The sequence below is a fragment of the Centruroides sculpturatus genome, unplaced genomic scaffold (assembly GCF_000671375.1).
Source record: "Centruroides sculpturatus isolate CEXI.00-Female unplaced genomic scaffold, Cexi_2.0 scaffold1283, whole genome shotgun sequence".
NCBI lineage: Eukaryota > Metazoa > Arthropoda > Arachnida > Scorpiones > Buthidae > Centruroides > Centruroides sculpturatus.
The window spans coordinates 138,446-158,630 of NW_019385479.1; the positions used below are offsets into that span (position 1 = coordinate 138,446).

The following is a 20,185-nucleotide window of genomic DNA, read 5'->3' on the forward strand; positions in this document are numbered from 1 at the left end:
CATTTATGGACAGCCGATATGAATAATAAATTAACTACTGATATTTACTATTAAAGATTAGTTTAATATTTTTCAGAGCATTTTGACTATTTTATTTATTATTTATCAGTTATGCAAATTAGTCATGAAAATTGTGTGCATTTATGTGACGAACACTCGCATCTGTATTAGGTATTTTCTGCAGATGCACAGCTTAATTCTTTAAAGTTTTTATTAATATTTTAGAATTTTTATCTTTGGATGTATAGAATAAAAGAAAATAATAACTACTGGTATCCCTCGTATAACACAGTAGTTATGTTCCAAAAAAGTGCCATGTTATGCAAATCTGTGCTATAAGAAACAAAGGACTAATACAAAACATTGGGGTTAGGTTCCAAAAGTTAACAAAAGTACACTAGTCTTTTTCGTTACTAAGAGAAATATGTTTATTAAAGTAATCAATAATTTATTTCCAATCAATAATTAACTTCGANTTGTCTATGATGTGCTGGATAACCTTGTATATAGCCCATTGTTCGGCCTGAATATTCGTACAGTGCGAAGCCATTTTGTAGTATGCCTGATATCTTGTCCTGCCCTCTCTGTCCATGATGACCACCCCGGCTCCTGTACCGTCTTTACTTTTTGATCCATCTGTGTAGATATTCCAGGTCGCCCAGGAGTTGTCGTCTTCTCCAGGGGCCTGGTTGACTGTGTATGCCAGCCTCTCGTGTGGGTGGTTAACTAAAAATCACAATTAAAAATACTGTATTACATGTTAATATTAATTTTACTTAAATGAGGGTTTTTTTTACAAAGTATTGTCATCGTCTGAGCTTTTTTGTTGATCTTATCAGAAATATCAGCAATGTCTAAATGAAGTTTACTAAATACGAAGATTAATATATAAAAACAAAACACGATGACAGTCTTAAAGTCTGAAAGCATTGACAATGACACCTGGTTGATAAGAAAGCTAGGACAAGGAAGAAAAAACTTGTACTAGCAGTTTTCATTAAAGTAAACCTGACAAAAGGCATAAAAAAAATTGAAAATGTCAATATTCTAAAATCTGTGTGCAAATTTAAAACCACGCATGCTTACTTCAAGAAAAAATATCAAATAACGGAGTTTGTACTTAAAAATTGCGAAATTTCGTATGGAAGATTTTCCAAATTCTTGAACTGTGTTAGAGCGAAACCATGTTGTATGAGGGATATCTGTATATTTAATGGTGCTTCTAAAACATTTTCATTTTTAGACAGTCATTGATTGTTATAAATAAAAATATACATAAAAAAAGTAATAAAAAACGTTTTAATTATTAAAATATTTAATATTGATTTAATGATAAATCTATTACAGATATGCGAAACTGCACAAGAAGCTATTATTGAACAAACTGTTTCAGATATGTTATATTTAATTGAAAACGAAGGGAAGTTGCGACTATACACATTTATGATGTAATCATTTCCCTATTTTTTTAATATTCATTAAGAATATTTTCATTTATTGTACAGTTCATCCAATGGATTTTAAAAAATATAAATACTTAATATATGTTTTGAATATTCGAATAATTCACTTTTTACTGACAATATATTTTAAAATAAATGAATTTATAACTTATCAAGAAATTAGTTGTTGATAATATGTAAAAGTTTTCTTAAAATAAACTTTATTTAAGTGACAAAGTTCCAAATCTTAAAATTTTAAATTATTTAGTGATTTTATTTAATAAATTATATGGTAAATATTATATCTGTTTAAGTAATAAATAAAAATATTAACTTGAATCAAAATATTTCTGATAAAATTGACACTTATAAAGTAACTTGACGGTACAAAATATTTATGTAAACTGGAGTTAGATTTCATTTTTCATTACTTTAATTTCTACAGCTATAGCATTCAATAACTTGTTCGGTAATATCTTGGACAATATTTAACTATTTTATCATCAGATGTAGTTTAGTCTTCGGAAAGTATTTTTATGTTTACTTTTTTGAAAGCTTAATTTACTTCCTATATAATTATTACATTAATTAAGATCTATTCTAATATCTGTGCATATGATCCAGAAAATAAGTGTACAAAAACTGATAAAATTTCTATGCTCATTCATTAAATTACTACTGATTAGAAAGCAAATTTGATATTACACAATAAAATTTTTCTATTATTTTACAATCATTTACTGGTAATTTGAAATTAGTTCAAAATCCTGTGGTAAGAAAAAATTGATAGATCAAGAAACACCATCTTAGGTAGAATATAATTGACGAATTACACTGGGAATGTAAGTAAACTTACCTCATAATTATTGGCCCATCTATAGTCTACAGTTGGTGTATTGCATGAATTACAGTATTAAATTCATTTTCAATTTTCACAGGTTTTTCATGATCGATTTAAAACGATTGATAAATTCTGATTCAAGATTTTTTAATTGTTTTTGCTCTGTAGATATTAAGGGAACTTTATATGTGGACATAGAGAGGGGGACTAAACTTTTAGTCCCCCTCTCTATGTTTATATATATATGTAAATGGAAAAATGAAACTCCGGTATATAAATAATAATAGGCCTAAAGCTCTCGAAGACCCGTCTAAAAATCTTGAATGGTGAATAAGTTTTATTCTTATCTCGTTTACTGAGACTTACTTCTTACTAGTTTACTTTTCGTAACTATTTGCAAATAAATCACTTATTTCATGAGTAACTTATTACGTTAAAATGTTCTATTCTTTAAGCTAAACTGTAGTTACGAAAAACTTCAATCAGTAAACAAGATAAGATACCATTCTGGATCTTTATCCAGGGCCGTTCAGAGCTTGTCTGAGACCCGAGATATAGCCTTGGACGTGGAGTTTTTCGGGTTTTCTTCACGTTTGTTACATCTAAATAGAGTCCAGTTTCCCATAAAAAATTTTCTGGGTGGCATTCCCCCTTGGCAGATCGTCTGTGTGTCGCGTTGCCGTAAACGAATAAAACCAAACCAAATTATATATGCGAATGATGATCGATTTTTCCATCTACTCCCTTGTGTGTGTACGGGACACTTTCCCTTTCCTGGATCTTCGACCATGGCACTCTTCTTTCTCTTTTTTATATTGATAAAATACTGCATTCTATAACCTAATTGTGGAAAAACATCCAAAATTAAATAATTAAGTACAAATTTATTGATAAAATTATTATTATTGTGTTGACGTCGGGTTTCAGCTACATGGAATTATGTCAAAGGATATAATCTACACGCGTTATATTGTTACATTACTGATTGTTCTAAATTTTTTTAGTATAGCACTGAAGAGGTGCTTAAAGATAAAATAAGCCCGAAATGCATATATAACTTGCATCTTCAATAAAGGACGTTCCTGACCTAAAGGCTGTAAGATAGTCTACCTGAATTCTTGTGATTTTTCGGATCATGAACGAAGTGTGGAAGAAGTTATGGCTGAAGGTATCCAAGGGTTCTCACGAGAAGAATCTATCGTTGACCAAATTGTCAACCTAATCAATACAGCAAGATTAGGAGATGTAAATGAGGATATTGAGGAGTTATTACTACAGGTTTGTGGCGAGAGCCTTGCCAACGACGATTTTCAATAAAGGAATTCATGTAGAACTTGAAAATAGTGATTGATTTCTTCTTCCAAGTTGTTTCGGCCGAGGCACTATTTTCTCTCAATGGCGTCCTTTTCATTTCTTTTATCAGTGAGCAAATTGTAGGGGTTTTCTAAAATCCTACAACTTTTTCACTCCTTAGAATTCTGTGCTTAATACATCGGGCTATCTCCTTTATAGATCGAACAGAGGGCCTTGTGGTATATGACTACCACAGCGTGTGATAGAACTGCCTGTGCTGAAACATTTGGAAGGATAGATATCTATCTACAAACTGTTCGGGATAAAGACGATATGAATATCGATTGTCATTTATATGTTACTTTAGGCCTATAATAGTACAGTTTAGTTTGTTAAGTTATGGCAATGTTACACTCGGGCGTTCTGTCTAGAATGCCTTCGGGGAGGTCTTTTTAAGGGAAACTAGTCCCTATTTAGGCGTTACAGGCGTAAAGAAAACCCGGAAAACTCCACGTAGCCAGCCCGTCCGAACGAGGCGCGAACCCACGACCAAACTCCCAGTGTTCAGGGTACGAAGACTGCTTGGCCACCAGAAGGCATCCCCTTAGGCAGATCGCTCAAGTGTTGCATTGCCGTAACTAAACAAAATTAAGCCGTAAAACTGAATTAACTCTAATCAGAGCTAATTCAGTTTTACGGCTAATGAAACCCCCGTGAACTTTGATTTATCGACCCGGAAGTTTCATTAATAACGCGAATAGCTCAATTTTAAAATTTGAGCTTTCTAGATCCAGTAGTGCGTCTGCAGTACCGGAGGAAAAAATGAGAAGAAAATACAGTTTTTTTAAAAGATTTTTGCACTTTTCGATTGCTTATATTTCAGCGACCGCTTTATACAAATCTTGAAATTTCGCACACTACCTAAGAAAATAATTTACCTTCGAACGAGACGAGATATTCGAAATTACTATAGGTGTTTAAAAGCGAAGAAATCGACCTCCGAAAATCGGCAATTCTGATTCCTGTATATGTAGTGAGTCGGTGACTTTTTTACTTGTCGGGAAGTCACTATCGTAACTTCATATCTAAGACACTAGATTATTAGATCAAATTTCATCCGTTATTATTGAATACTGAACGTCCTCAATATATATCACACTTAAGTTCCTAAAAGGCTTCGTAAACAAAATGATGGTGTACATCGAATATCAATTTCTCACCGAAATAACATATTATGTGGAAGATATAATAATTTCCAGACCAACTAAAAACAATTTATCTGAAAGTGTCTAGTGTACAATAAGAAACAGTTTATATAAAAATGTCGTTACTTGTTACCTCGTTTAATACCCCCACGCTGTCCACTACGGCACCTCATCAAAACGTATTGTATTGTGATGGAAACCTCAAATTGTATTGTATATACTTACTCTGTACATAGAATCCGACGACTATTTTTTTTAACGTCATCTATCTCCAGGATTACACCAAGCTAATACACATCTAATGTTACCGTTACCATATGTTTTCATCATTTTCATTATAATCTTCACTTCTATTCTCCCTACAATAACTTAAAGTAGTGCAGCCACTGATTCGATGTACAGTTTGATTGTACTCTACTGTTTTGTCAATAAAACTTGTCATAAATACTGTATTCTGCTGTTTCATTCAGCATACCGACCTCATAGAACGTGCAAAGTGCTGTAGAAACTTTATACTTATCTCATTTCCGGCTGTAGGTTCCTTATATAAAAACGTTCAAAATTTCATCCTCTACAATCCCCAAATTTTTAAAACGACATTCTGATATACCCTGTGTACGTATATACATATACAGTAGAGCGTCGTTTATCCGAATCAATTGGGGACTGGGGTTGTTCGTTCGGATAACTTATTTTTCGGATAACCAATTATGTACGAAAAAATATATTAATTTATCCCGTGTTGACATTTTTCTCCGTTGCGTGTCGCTTCGCGTTGAATTTTCGTCGATGTTAAGCCTAACGAAGACTATCGTTAAAAGTTATTTTTTCATTTTGTAGGAACAATAAAAATTTATTGAAAATATAAAAACAATAAAAAATTATACTTCAGAAGTTAATTTAGTATCAAAAACGTAAAATATTTGAGTAAGCCCAAGACATAGCCAAAGATTGCAACGCCACAGCACCAATGTTCCCTCTAGGCTGCGCGGCCGCGCATTGCTCAAATTGTTGCTGCGCACGAGAATTTATGTGCCGCGCAGGCGAGCATGTAAACCGATTTGAATTGTTGTTTACTTTTTTCTCACTCTGTCTGCAACATGATTATTGCTACGTATATTTCAATTAAATAAATTAAATCATTGACAAGAGATAATATTTTGTATAAAAGTATGTTTTAAAATGAATTTTAATCTCTACTTTATATTTAATTATTTTAATTTTTATAGAAAAAAATAAGATTTTATATATATATGTTCAGAAAATTTTTTTGCTCGGAATCTGCTCAGCAAAAATTTTTTTTGCTCAGAGAAGTATATGTTCCGCTCATCGACAAAAAAAATTAGAGGGAACATTGCACAGCACTGGCGAAAATTTAAATTTGTCGACTGGAATTCTTTCGGATAACCGACCTTCGGATAAACGACGCTCTACTGTATTACAAACTTATTTCATTAGTAAAACTGCATAGTTGCAAAATAATTCATTTTTATTGTTTGGGCTACAAACAGTTCAAATCCGCTACTTTTGGAACACAACCACGCTACTTTTTAACCTTCAGATCTGGCAACACTGTGCTCTCTTTGAGAATGCCATTTTTATCTGCGATTTCATTGAGGTTAGTTGTGTTGGTGTCTCGTTTTGATTAAACAATGGAAAATTTTGTTTTTATTATTTTATCTTATTAATTCTATTTGTGGTAATGAATTTTTAACGATATTATTTAATCATTTTATAATAATTGAAATGTATACTGTATTTGACAAAATAAGTAAAACTGACCGTTGTAGTATGCTGCCATATAAAATTCCAGAGTGCTTTAGTTTTAATGGCTTTTTATGTTTTTAGGGCATAAATTTTGCATATAGCGCTTTTAACTTAGTTTAGTTGTAAATTTATCTTCATTTTTTATAACAAAAGAGCAGTTTCTTTTTATTTAACGATTTATCCTTAAATTCGAGTTGATGACGTAATCATTTTGTTTGCTCGACCTCGTGCCCGAGAAAACCATGCTTTCGAGCCGACTGAAATCTTCGGACGGCAAATCCCACTTATTGAGCAGATAATATGCTGAATTAAGTATAGATTTGCCGTAATTACGAACTCTGAATAAGACAAAGAACATTCTGGATGCTTTACTGGGAAGAATAAATGTGGATGTAAATGGATTGATCAAAAGTGTTTTCGGATAAACCTTGAAAATTGGCAAAAAAGTTTCCCGATTGTTCAGCTTTATATGAACAAGTTATGCCGTCAATTTTAAAGGATTTTTTTTCTTAAAGTTTAATTAAAATTTCAGTAATTTTGTATGGGATTCTGAGCCAGATTTAACTGTACATTCGGCATCTGGAGCCTTTTAACAGGCTATGGTTAGGGGGGATGAGAAGAGTGAGATCATAGGACGATTTATCACATATCCAGTGGTGATATTCAAAATATTTAACAAAGGGTTTGCAAACAGAAAATTTTTTCTTAACATTTTTTTTTTTTACTCAAATGATACATTAGCAACATTAGCGCAAAAACTGACCTTAAGATACCCATATAAATAAAAAAGATGTGTTCATAAAATTAAGTCAGTTAAAATTTAACATTGTTTATGCCAGAGCTATATATTTTTTTTATAAATAATAAAAAAGTGTTCAAAATGATTCATTTTGTATATATTTTATTAGGACACATGTTCCCCAGCCATTTTGTATTTTCTCGCGCGCGTGGGATTGTGGGATCTCTCTTATGACTGGATTTAGTTTCAAGAACTCTCTTGAGTTAATCACAATTGAACCTCGTTTCAATCGAGATTGAAACGGTCGAGGGTGGTCACACCAAGGCGAACGTGGTATAAGGCTCTAGTTTAGTAGTGTTACAGAATATAATATGTATATTTTAATATATTTTTTAAAAGAAACAAAACCACTGAGAAGTGTTACGTGTATTTAACAAGGTTCAGAAAACTTTGAAAATGTTAACAACAGGTTTGGCCGAACCTGTGCGAACCCGCTGAATATCGCCACTGCATATATCCTTTTATGAATCCCCTTCCTAAATGATCATTATTCTTTAACATTCGTCAAAAGAGTCTGCCCTTCTACTTTATAAAAGTGACACCAGTCGTTCCAATTACCAGAAAATATTTGCCATTAATCTTGCTTAACTTCTTCAGCACAGTTCTGCACAACGTAATGGCGTTGAGTCATATGTGAGTATTACTAGACGATGAATAGTCCCGATAAGGCACGAGAAATGGCCCAAAGCTTATCATAATGGTCCTGGAATATTTGGCCAATGCCGCTTTTGTCCTGTCAAGCCACTTTGCACGTGGCTACATTTTCAAATTATGGGGAAGTGCTGCTCTTTCTCTTTTGTCTCATAGGAAAAGAGCCACGAGAGGTAAACTAATCACTCATCATAGTGAAAGTGTGCCCTATTTTTATACATTAACAGGCATCACGGAGTGTGACTTCATTTTGAATAAATTTCTGCCCAAAAATAACGTTTTCTCATTCCATAGTTGGATGGCACCGTTTCTAGTTTGACTTCTAGGCCATTTATTTGTGCCCATAAATTGAATTCTATATTTCTCTGCAGCTTAAGAAGCACCCCCTTTTTGACTTATACCTTACATTTAAGCCCATTAACCCCATCAATTTTGCAACACAAAATTTATATTAATGTTTTTTTTAGAAGCACGAGAGACACCTCCTTTGACCCTACATTTAAACCCATATTTCTCACTTAACAATTGGCATCTGTTTTCTTGACTTTATGTCCTTTATACTCGTAAATTGCGTTATGTTTTGATGTGGAGTACAAGAGGACCCTTTTTTTTAAACTATACTTATACCCATAAACTCAATTGTTTCTCACCTTTTGTGGCTTTATGCCCATAAATTCTGCTTGTTTTGCACTGGAGCATGAGCAGCACCCATTTTTTTTTTTTTTTTTGACTTTATGCACCTTATTTATTTCTACAAATGGATTATTTCTTGCTCCTAAACATTGATAATGGCACATCTTTTTGGGTGTTTTTGATTATTTACAACAATGGGCACTTCATACAACCAATCTTTTAGTAGGGTACAAAATTAACTGCGTACATAAAGCATTTCGAGGCCCTAGCTGAACTCCTTTACCAACCTTCACATTTTTAGAAGTCAATTATAAAATGAAAAGAATTAACATAAACATATTAATTACTATTTTTTGTGTAATATTTAAAGTATATATTGTTTGTAAAAAATTTATTACAAAATTTGACTTCAGTTTTTTTTTTTTTTTTGTAGAAATTTTTGAGGCCTCTTTGAACTCGTCCCAAATCAAAAAGGTAACATAGCTAACTTGTAAATACAGCCCTATGGGACAGATGTTAAAGCTAATGTTTTTTAACACTGAGCACAAATGTATAGAACAATCTTACTTGGTTTATTTCTACAATATGTGTAATAACTTGTCCCGCTAGCAATAATTGTTCTCCTATAAAATTTCTCGATGAACAACTACAACAGAATATTATATTGGACAGTAATATATGATTAATTTTATGTTCACTGGTTACAAGTGACCCATATAAAGTAGCCATTTTGTAAAAATGCAGCACCCTCTATAGAGCTACTGGGACTGAGTTGAGCGCTACCTGTACGCAGGCAAAGAAAACTGCTTCGGGAAAACACATGCATCTTTGGATTGGATATGTACTGAGACGTGCTTGTTTTCTTCCTGTGATAATGAATAACAGCTTTCTGCCACACAAAATGTCAAAAAATAACTGTTGTGTGGTCGGTTGTTGTGTTACCTATATTACTGCACCACCAGGTACAAAGTTTTATTCATTTCTGAATAAACAATATCCTGAGAGGAAAGAGAAATGGCTTGCTGCAATTTAATTACATAATGATTGGAGATTGGTTAGAATGCAGCACATCTGTTATAAAACCTTAGTTGTCTCTATTTTAAATTTAGTTCTTTAATGTAAAGTTTAGTAATTCTTTTTTATTATTATTATTATTTTGTTAATCTGACAGATATTAATTGGCATATGATGTGATATTTGAATTTGAGATTTGTGGAAGAAAGGAGTAAGAAGCAAAATTAGTATTTTGAGGAAATGAAAAAAGTTCTCCCTGTTAATACAATCCTATTAGCTACTGCTATGGTCCTTATTGAAGCTCCTTTATATGATTAGTTACAAATTTCATTATTTAGCATGCAATGGATATATAGTTTACTTCTTCCACACCACCCTTTAAATTGTACAAAATTAAGAATATAATAAATATCAGAATATTAATACTGCTCAGTTCTAATGATCTACAGTCACTTCTCGAGTTACAACCATTTGCACTTACGACGAAAAAATTTTGTTAAAAAATTTTAAAAATATCAATTTTTTTATAGTTTTAATTGAATATATATCATATACATATATATCTTACGTGCTCCTGGCAATTGATTGCATCATCTTTAGTTTTGTTGTGCAGTTAGTTACCCTGCAAGTGCAAGTGTGCTTGTGTAAGATGGCTAACTATTTTGTTGTATGACCATTTCAACTTACGTCTGAAGTTGCAGAACCGAACCGTGTTGTAAGTTGAGAAGTGACTGTATTGACTAATGCAGGCATTGCTTTGACATATATACTTATAAATAATATATAAATTTATAATTTATCAAATATTTATTAAAATATATATAGTGTTATGTGTAGCATACAAAATTCATACAGGATAAATTTGTATATTGCAAGAATGCTGTTATTCCTCAACAACAATCAAAAACAAAATGATGAAACAAAAGTAATGAACATGAAGTACTAAACTTTAAAATTATCACATTGAAAAATCACTGGTAAGATCATCATCATCAGAATCTTCCTCACTAGAATGTTTTTGTATGGTTGAAGCAGATGATGGTTTCCAACTGTAACATTTTATTGTTGTTGCTTTTAAGTAGCTCCTTTGCTAATAACAGTGCTTCACAGGAATCAGTAAGAACTCGATTTTGTAGTTTAGTTTTTAAATTTAATTGCAAAAAATTACGTTCAACTGCTGCACTTGAATGAGGAAGCAATAAAAACATCTATTTACTGCCAAAGTAAAGTAAAATAAAATATAGAAATATAGAATAATGTTTTGAAAGGTGCTAAATTGAAAAGAAAAGTATTAGGATTTCATGAATAGTACTAGGAAAATGGTATTGGGTATCTTGGTACTGGAACAAGTAAAAAGGTACTAGATTAGTAGAATAGTACTAGGCCTGGGTGGAACAACACTGGTGCTGTCTTTGTAGCCCCGATTCTGTTACCCGGCATCGCCGCTAGAGGTGCCTCGATCTAGTTTTGCCATTTCTTTCACTATTTCTATAATTCATGAAAAATTTGAATAGTAAACAGTGTTTAAAAATGATACTCAAAGAATTAGTATATTATTTTTTGTATGTAACTTCAACCTCTAACAATTTTTTTTATTTATAAGTTGATATCAACAATGCAGCTTTCCCTCTCTCAAAAAATAATAGCTTCAGCCAAATATCCTAAATATGCTTGTCTACCTTTTTTTGTTAATATTTTTCTATTTGCAAATAAAATAGATAATGCAACGTAGAGTATACAGTAATTAAAAGAAATAACCAGGCTAAATATGGCAGATTGGTATTTAGACGACTAATCTCTTACCTAAAAAGACAGGTGTTTTAATATTGAGGATAAAACAACTTACAGTAGTGAAGTAAAACTTAACATGTCTGAAAGAAAATTAAAATTTGAGTTGTCCAAAAATATAACTAAATGGGTGTTTTTAAAATTGAAGATATGAATCCTTATCTGAATCAGCCTTATCTGAAATATTTTTCTTAGGTTGCTTCAGGTGGACAGTTATTTCTATCATTTCACCTTTTAACTCAGTTTAAACACTTGAGTAGATTTGTCGGTGCTGTGCAGCGTCAGTGGCATGACTGTATTGACAGGAATGATATTTTCACTGACTAAATTTTGTTTTCCAATGGATAAATGAACATTTAATTGAAATGGTGCATCAATGGTCCATCTTGTTATATTTGATTTATCTCATTCAAAATACATGGACATTGGGTACAAAATGAATATTTTCTGTTTTGTTTAATAAAATATGAAATGCATGTTGGGACATTTGAAAATATTCAAAAAATTTAGATTTGATATCTCAATTTTTTTATAGAGTATGAAACTCCCATTCTGTTGATATTTTTTTGTCTATGCTTGATGTACCCACTTGCAGTGCTTTCTTGATCAAATTTCTTTTTCTTCATCCAAACATATAGCTATCATAGCCAATTCATCCTCAAAAGTCCATGACCACTCACAACAGTGACATGACAGCAAGGTCATGTCACTGTTGTATGTAAATACTCGTCACTGTGCCGGCATATCACTGTTGTGTGTAAATGGACCCTAATGAGGACGAAGGAATAAATTGTCTGTCAGAAAATTTTTATATTCATTACATCAAATGATGATAAATTCATGACGGTCTGCTGAAGATATTTTTTGTAGACTTTTATATTTATCTGATCATGAAAATATACTTTTGAGATTAACAAAATTTTTTTGACAGTTAAATTTAATAGAACTTCTGTTTTTTAGGACCAAAAAACAATCAATGAAATGATCTCAATTACTCATTTTAACAAAGAACAGATGGTTGTTACTTTGGTAAGTTTTTAAATATTTTTAAAAATTTAAATATTATAACTAATTTAATTTTATTATATATACTACTAACTGAACATTTTGGTACTTGTGAATGTACGGGCGGCAATACCAGATGGTGGTGTCGCCCTGGTGATCAACATCTAAACTAGTACAGTCGACCTCCCTATAACACTGTTGATAATTCTGTTTTATATGAATTCCATGTTGTATGAGTTACTTAGATTTTACAAATATGTGTGCCGGGCTGTGAACGGCTCACATTTGTAAAATCTAAGTGACTCATATAAAAGGAATTATCAACCGTGTAATAGGGGGGTCGACTGTACCTGTATCCCTTTGAAACAGCCAGCTAACCTACATTAAACATGTTATTGACTGTCTGTTTTGTTATTTCCAAAACTTTGTCTGAAAGAAAGATGTCTACATTATATGATTTACCAGGCACAGAGGAAGAATCTACTATACGTTGTTTTTTCAAGAGAGGTATTTTAGTGTTCTATTATGCAAAAATGGCCATGAAATGATGTTAAATATGGAATTTAGAGATGCACTATTAGTAGCTGTGACCTAATAAGTCTTTATTCCAATAATTGGTTTAGTGGTTCAAGGATACCATTTTTAACAGTGATACCATTTCAATTTATTTATTGTATGGAAGAATTTATGCCTATTAAATGGTGTCAAAAGAATCTGAACATTTGAAATAAAATAACTATAGACTGGAACAGTTTTATGAGGGAGGTGTGTTTTCTACATTTGTTGAGACAACTAACAGGCAAATAGGTGGTCCTGGAAAAATTGTGAAATCAATGAAATGCTTTTCACAAGGCGAAAAAGCAACACTAGAAGGGTTCTTTTACAACAGTGGCTAATTTTGTGAAATATGCTGAGACACTGGTGATTGCTTTCTCGTTCCAAATAAAGAAGCAACCACACTCATGACAAAAATTGAGGAGCAAGTTGAAGAGAGATCAACAATATATTCTGACTTGGTGAGCCTACAAGACTGATGAACTGGAAAGAACAGGTTACAGTCTTTCTTACTGTGAATCATTAATTTTGTCTATCCAACAGCAGGTGCTCACACTCAAAATATTGAAAGACAGGCTCTGCTAAGCGGTGCAGTAAAAAACAATGAGGCATGGCTTGCCATCATCTGGAATCTTACCTTGCGGAGTTCATGTGGAAGAAGTCCTTGGGGTAAGAAAATCTTTTGAAAGCATATTAAAAGCATTTGCAGAAATATGGCAGCTGCAAACTATATGCCAGTAATATGAAATCATGTAAATGGTAAACGTGTAATGATACTTTAAAATAAATGATAATTTAAACTAATTTGTTTGCTAACTTTCTTAATTAAAACTTTGCAATAATCTTAACAGCATTGAAATAAATAAACAAATTGAGTATGTGTGTGTTTAATGTAGGTTAGACAGCTGAGTCAATTTGTTTTTTGGGGTACAGGTACTAGTTGAGATTGGGATGTTGGTTGTCAGGGCAGTGCCACCATCTGGGACAAAGATTCACAAGTACCAATGTTTTTTTTAATGGAGGTTCCACTGTATTCAATAAAATGAATCTTTCAGAACATATATATTTTTTTAATAAAGGATTTTATTAAATTGAAAAATTTTCATTTATACCTTTATCAAGTAAATAAAAATAATCCACATTTGATTAAATTTGTTCTTTATATTTAATTTATAATATGTTCAAAAACTATTCCATAAAATAGAGGAATAAATTTTAGACTATATCAATTTTTACATTAAAGCAAATGATGATATATTCATGACGGTCTGCTGAAGATTTTTGTAGATTCCTTCATTTTATCTGATGATGATGATATACTTTTGAGATTAAAAAACATTTATATAACATTTAATAGAACTTTTTTTTCCTTAGGATAAAAAGCACCAATCAAATGCTAATCACTTCAATTGAAAGGATATAAGTGCTGCATTAGTGCATAATAGTAACCAGTATGAGCATCTGTTTGAAGAAATTGAACCATAAAAAGAATTAAGATGGCTATATGTTACTTTGGTGAGCTTTAAATATTTATAATTTGATAATTTTATTACTTTAGATAGTAATTGAATATATTTCAAACACTAAGACTGGAATAAAGTATGTCAGAAAAACCTATGAAGCTTATAAATGAAATTCCAGTATAGTTTAATGCAGATAAAATATGAACATTTTCGATTTATATAGAAGATCATCTTCAGGATAGTGTGTTTTAATTAAAATGGAATGTGAGGAAAGGAACATTTTAAAATTTGAAAGCTACTCTACTGTCAGAATAAATATGATAGTGTAAGTAGTGTCTTTTGTCCTTCCTATGCCTAATGTGAATTAAGCTCATATAAATATTTAAAGTTTCTGCTTATGCTATTAAGCAGTGTGTACCTAGATCAGTGTTTCTCAATCTCTAACGAATCGTCACCCCCTTCAATAAAACCGTTACGTAGTATTGCCCCCTTCACTTCAAAATTCCAATGCGGAGGGCCAAGGCTAACCCCAAATTTGCACTGCATTGATTAGTGACTAGTATAATGTTATTTGTTTAATTATTGTACGATATAACAAATAAAATATCTAATTATTCTTACTATAATGTTTTACTATATCGCCCAAAAAATTGTTTTTTGCCCCCCGAAATATAAATTGTTACTAATTGCCCCTTCGACATGGAAAAATGCCCAGATGGGGGCAATATCACCCCTGTTGAGAAACACTGACCTAGATGGAAGCAAGTGTTGTGAAGCTCATGGTTTAAGTCTGAGTAAACTACAAAAACAGCACCCACATCGTCACCCATCTTGGAACTGTCAGTGTAAATCCTAAACATGAGGTGATCACCTGGATCTTTAAAGTAAACGTCAGGGGCAAGCTGGTGGGAGGAGTGGAAGAGTATTTTTGTCGATGCTGAATTTCTTGATATCATTGATGAAGGTCAAACTGGGGGAATCTTACCTACTCTAATCATTTTGTCAACATCAGAGTCACTAAAATCTCACCAGGGTAAGGTGACGCGATTTTTCTGTCAAATAATGTGTTTAATTTCTAAATTGATAGGGATCAATCCTGACATTATCAAAAGGGCACTAATGGGTTCAGCCCTATAAGCCTTACAATGTAGAGCTGCAATCCTTTGAACTCTACTGGAGTTTCATTATAAAGTTCATGGGTTGATTGAATGTGTGTGTAATTTTTCAAATAATTTCAGTTACATATTTCAAAAATACAGAAAAAAAAAACCCCATTCAAAAACTATTTTCAGCTTTACTTTTTCTGTAATGAATTTGTTTCACGGAATTAAAAATTATTCATATTTTTTCATTACTCTGTTTTAATTTCTTCATTATCAATTGTACAGTCTTGAGTGATTAATTAATCATGATAAATTTTATAGACGATATCTTTGAAAAAATAATTTATATAATGAACTTTGCCTAGTGAACACATTTTTTAAGTTTTATTTTTCCCTCCAGAATGGATGAATATGTCTATAGAAACCCTCGAACAAGTATTTAAGAATACAAGGGGCTAAAGCATCCCTGAATCAGTCCAGGAACTTCAGTAAAACCCTCAAGGATAAAATTTATTATGAGCTAGATGAGGCAATGTATCTATTTCAACAGATGAAACAATCTCTAATTAAACTTGCTAATAAAAATCAGGAACTACAAAACCAGGTGGCAGAAGCCAGGACTTTGGCTTGCATGGGCCACATGACTTCACAACATAAGAAATCAACATATGCTGAAGTTTTAAAAAGACCATCTTGTCCATCCAATGACAAAGTAATACTTGTGTACCCTAAGGATAATGAAAACATAGAAAGTGTAATGGAGGAAATAGGAAATAATAAAAAACACTGATGCACATATCCCAGGAAGGAAGGAAGCTTGTCTTGAGAAGTAAGTCTCTTTTATTTCTTAATTTATATTTTTAAAATGTTGATTTTATATTTTAAAAAAAAACTTCTTTCAAAACTTAATTTATGTTTACAGTTTTTAATTGAAAGCAAGTCTTATAACAGTATCCTCATCAATGTCAGCAGTGGAAGGAACAGTAAAAAGCAATTACTAAAATGTAAGTTTTGTTTTGACTAAATGCTTGATCCTTAAGACAATTATCTTTTTGAAAAAATATTTTGACTAGCGTTTTGAGTCTTCAAATGAATATCAAGATTTAAGTTTTTAATTACTTTTAATAATGTTCTTTCAAGAAATACTTTTATTTTATTAACTTGAATGTTTTGAGAAACATTATTAAAAATTAATATATCTTCAATTATTTTATTTGACATTGAGTGATATATGATTATGAGGATGATAAAGTATTTTATCATTATATTTGAATTTATTGAACATATGTTTTGACTATTATAATATAAATTTTTGTTTACAAGTATGTATTTTCTATTATCAGGATCAAAAATTTTTGTTTTATTTCATATACATGTATATTAAATAAAACAATTTTTGATCTGTGAAACTCTGTAGCATTATCTGTAAAGCCAGTATAATAAGTCCTGATAATAGAAAATACTTGTAGATGAAAATTTATATTATAATAAGTCAAGGACATTGTGACATTTTAATTAATATGTTTTGACTATATTGAATTTATACATTTGTGTGTGTAATGTAAATTTGTTAGATAATTAATTTCATAAACGTTCTTGTTAATGTAAAAATTGCATTTTAAAAAAATAGAAGAATTGTCACACGATTTTATGTATTTTAAGTAATTTTAAAAAGGACTAACCATTCCACCTTGTTAATAATTAGGGTTTTAATATGATAGACTGATAAATGCTAGATTATTAGCCACAACTGGCTATTCTTTTTTAAATGGCAATATATGTGCAGGGAAAAATAGATAAAAGGCATTTTATTAATGAGAGTTGTTATAAATTGTTTCAAACATTTTAGTGCATTGTAATGTGTGAAATGGGGGAAGTAGTAAGTTCTAACCCAAGTTGTCTTTGTGTCAAAGGGGAGATTCAAACACAACTGGCAACAGTTGAGAACACATGTCATTTTAGCATCTTTGCATGTGTCATGTAAAAATGCAAAAATGTATTTTCATAGCAAATTAAATAGCTTGTGCTGTTTTATAGATCTAATAGACCTGTACTTTTCAAATTTGTCAGCGTCTATTTGAGCTCAATTTTATTTAAATACATTCATGACTTCCCCTTGAGAGCAGAATCCAAATTGAATTTTTGAAAATAACTTTTGGAAGTATATAGCATGATTAGTTTTCATGCATTAGAAACAAACAATTTTCAATGACTAATATTTCTTTGTTATACTGTACTATTTTGAGTTTTTCAATGATGATATTGTGAGCATTGGGCAATGAAAACCTATGATTATATAAGTGCTAATTCTGAAAATGTAACAATAATAATAATAATCTAATTCTTATTTTTTAATATATTGTAATAGATTTTTCTTTTTACAGGAACTAAATACAGCTCTAATGTGAACTACCATCCCTATTCCAGTTTCAACATCACCATCTACAACAGATATTGGAAAATAAAATTCTGAAATACAACCTGTTGGAATTGGTTTTTATATTGCCAACAATTTTGTTTTGCATCTCCACAGATTAAATTAATGCATCAAAGTTTATTTTCAGTTTTATATTAATAAATGCCAATTCTTAGGTGATACAAATAAATTATACAGAAACTTCAATTATGTTATTTGAATTAAATTTCAAACAATAAAGTCAGTCATGACATTTAATCAGTAATAGTGAATCAATGTTTTTATTTCTTTTAGTAAAACTTCAAAATAAAAGTTTGATCAACATCAGTATTCAGTTTAGTGTTTATCATAAACTAATGTTAGAGAAACTTATGATTCCATGATGTAATTCTCAATAAGAATGGGAAGGATGTTCTAAATCAATAGAACATTTTACAATGCAAATAAATGGTATAAAAATTAAATATATATAGATAACTGTGTGAAAAAATATATTAACCTATCCCATGTTGACATTTTTCTCTGTTGCGTGTCGCATCGCATTGAATTTTCGTCTGTTAAGCCTAATGAAGACTATTGTATCATTAAAAATTATTTTTTTATTTTGTACAAACAAAATAAATATATTGAAAAATATAAAAACAATAAAAAATTATACTTCAGAAGTTAATTTAGTACAGTAGAGCCTCAAAAACTCGGCCTAATGTGGACCGAAGGGTGGCCGAGTTTGTGAAAATGCCAGGTTATCGGGAATGGGGTTAAAAAAATAAGTGAGTGTTTCCTCAGAAAATACTGTACTGTACTTGTATGTATTGTTTACTTGAGAATACAACAGAGAATAAACTGCCCAAATACCCTTAAACAAAGGAAAAGTACGTCTTTTATGAAGGCATAGAGCCTTTACTACATGAAAATGAAAATTAACAAATACACTGTGTACAGTAATTTACCTGATAAGACAGACCTCAGAAAAATACTTTGAGGCATAAAGCTGTAATGAAAATTAAGGATTTTTTTGCCCTGCCAGGGTGTGGCCGAGTTTTTGAGGCTCTACTGTATCAAAAACACAAAATATTTGAGTAGCACAAGACAGCCAATTTTAGCCAGTGCCACAGCACTGGCAAAAATTTAAATTTGCCAACTGGAATTCTTTCGGATAATTGACGCTCTACTGTATATACTTTTGCTTTGGCCGCCACTGTAAATTGTTGCCAACAAGAGAACCTGACATTGGATTTACTTTTTACTACATTTATCGGAATAAAAAGCTTAATATATTTATTTTCTACTTTTTAATTATACTATCTCCGTGGTTCTCAATCGTTTTAAAGTCAGGGAACACTAAACTTTGACATTTTTATTGCTAACACTTACAAAACATCAGCTTTAGAGCAGGGGTGGCAAAAATTTTTGAAATCAAGAGTACACTCTGTCTAGTATATGACATTGGCATTTGCTGATTAAATTCCCATACAAAAATTTTACATTGTATCAATTTTTCTTTTGCAACAATTTTTGTTTGATTTTTTCGTGGAGCACTTGTGTTCTGCGGACCACGGCTATATGTAACACTGAACTATTGAAAACTATTAAAAAATTTACTGTTGGCAATACACACATGTAAAGTTTCAACTAGATCAGAAATTGGGAAGTAGATGAATTGCAACTTTTCACCTGGACAGACAGTAAGTTAAGCTTTAAAAATTATTTAACTTCTGTTTTGTTCCATACTTCTGTCATAAAGTACAGATGTCTGTACAACAAAAAGTGTAGTTTAAAGATGTCATTGAAGCACATTATATGGATGGAATTTGGATTGAATAGTAAGCAAGTTTGATACACAGTACTACACTGAAATCCTAAAGTGGAATTGTTTAGTTTTCTGCCAATGTACTGTACAGCTCCATCTCCATTAGATATGAGATTGTGCTGCCAGTGTACCAAAAGCACTCTTAACTATATCTCCTAAATGCAAAGTCTGTACTAGAAATCATCAATTAACTGCTTTAAATTTATAATTTTTATTCTATTACAGGCATTACACAGATACTTTGTGACTATTCTAAATGTTTGCAAATATCAGACTAAATAACAACAAACAGGCTATTTACCTTAAAGTTAGAGCCAATCTTTGATATACTTGTGCCAAAATGTATCTTCTCTATCAAGGAAGAAACCTCTTCCAATATATTGATTCATCTGCATAAAAC

At 31.3% G+C, this 20,185-nt stretch overlaps 1 long non-coding RNA gene across 2 annotated transcripts; it reads left to right on the forward strand.

Moving 5' to 3' along the window:
* The first annotated feature begins 6,376 nt into the window (after positions 1-6,376).
* On the forward strand, positions 6,377-18,240 carry LOC111639356. 2 transcript variants are annotated; one of them, XR_002759053.1, is made up of 7 exons: positions 6,385-6,399; positions 9,065-9,105; positions 12,394-12,462; positions 14,368-14,508; positions 15,960-16,388; positions 16,482-16,563; positions 17,944-18,240. It is a non-coding gene; the product is annotated as an uncharacterized LOC111639356 (long non-coding RNA). The 2 variants fall into 2 exon arrangements; XR_002759054.1 differs by lacking the exon at positions 9,065-9,105 and having other exon boundaries at positions 6,377-6,399.
* The last annotated feature ends 1,945 nt before the right edge of the window (positions 18,241-20,185 follow it).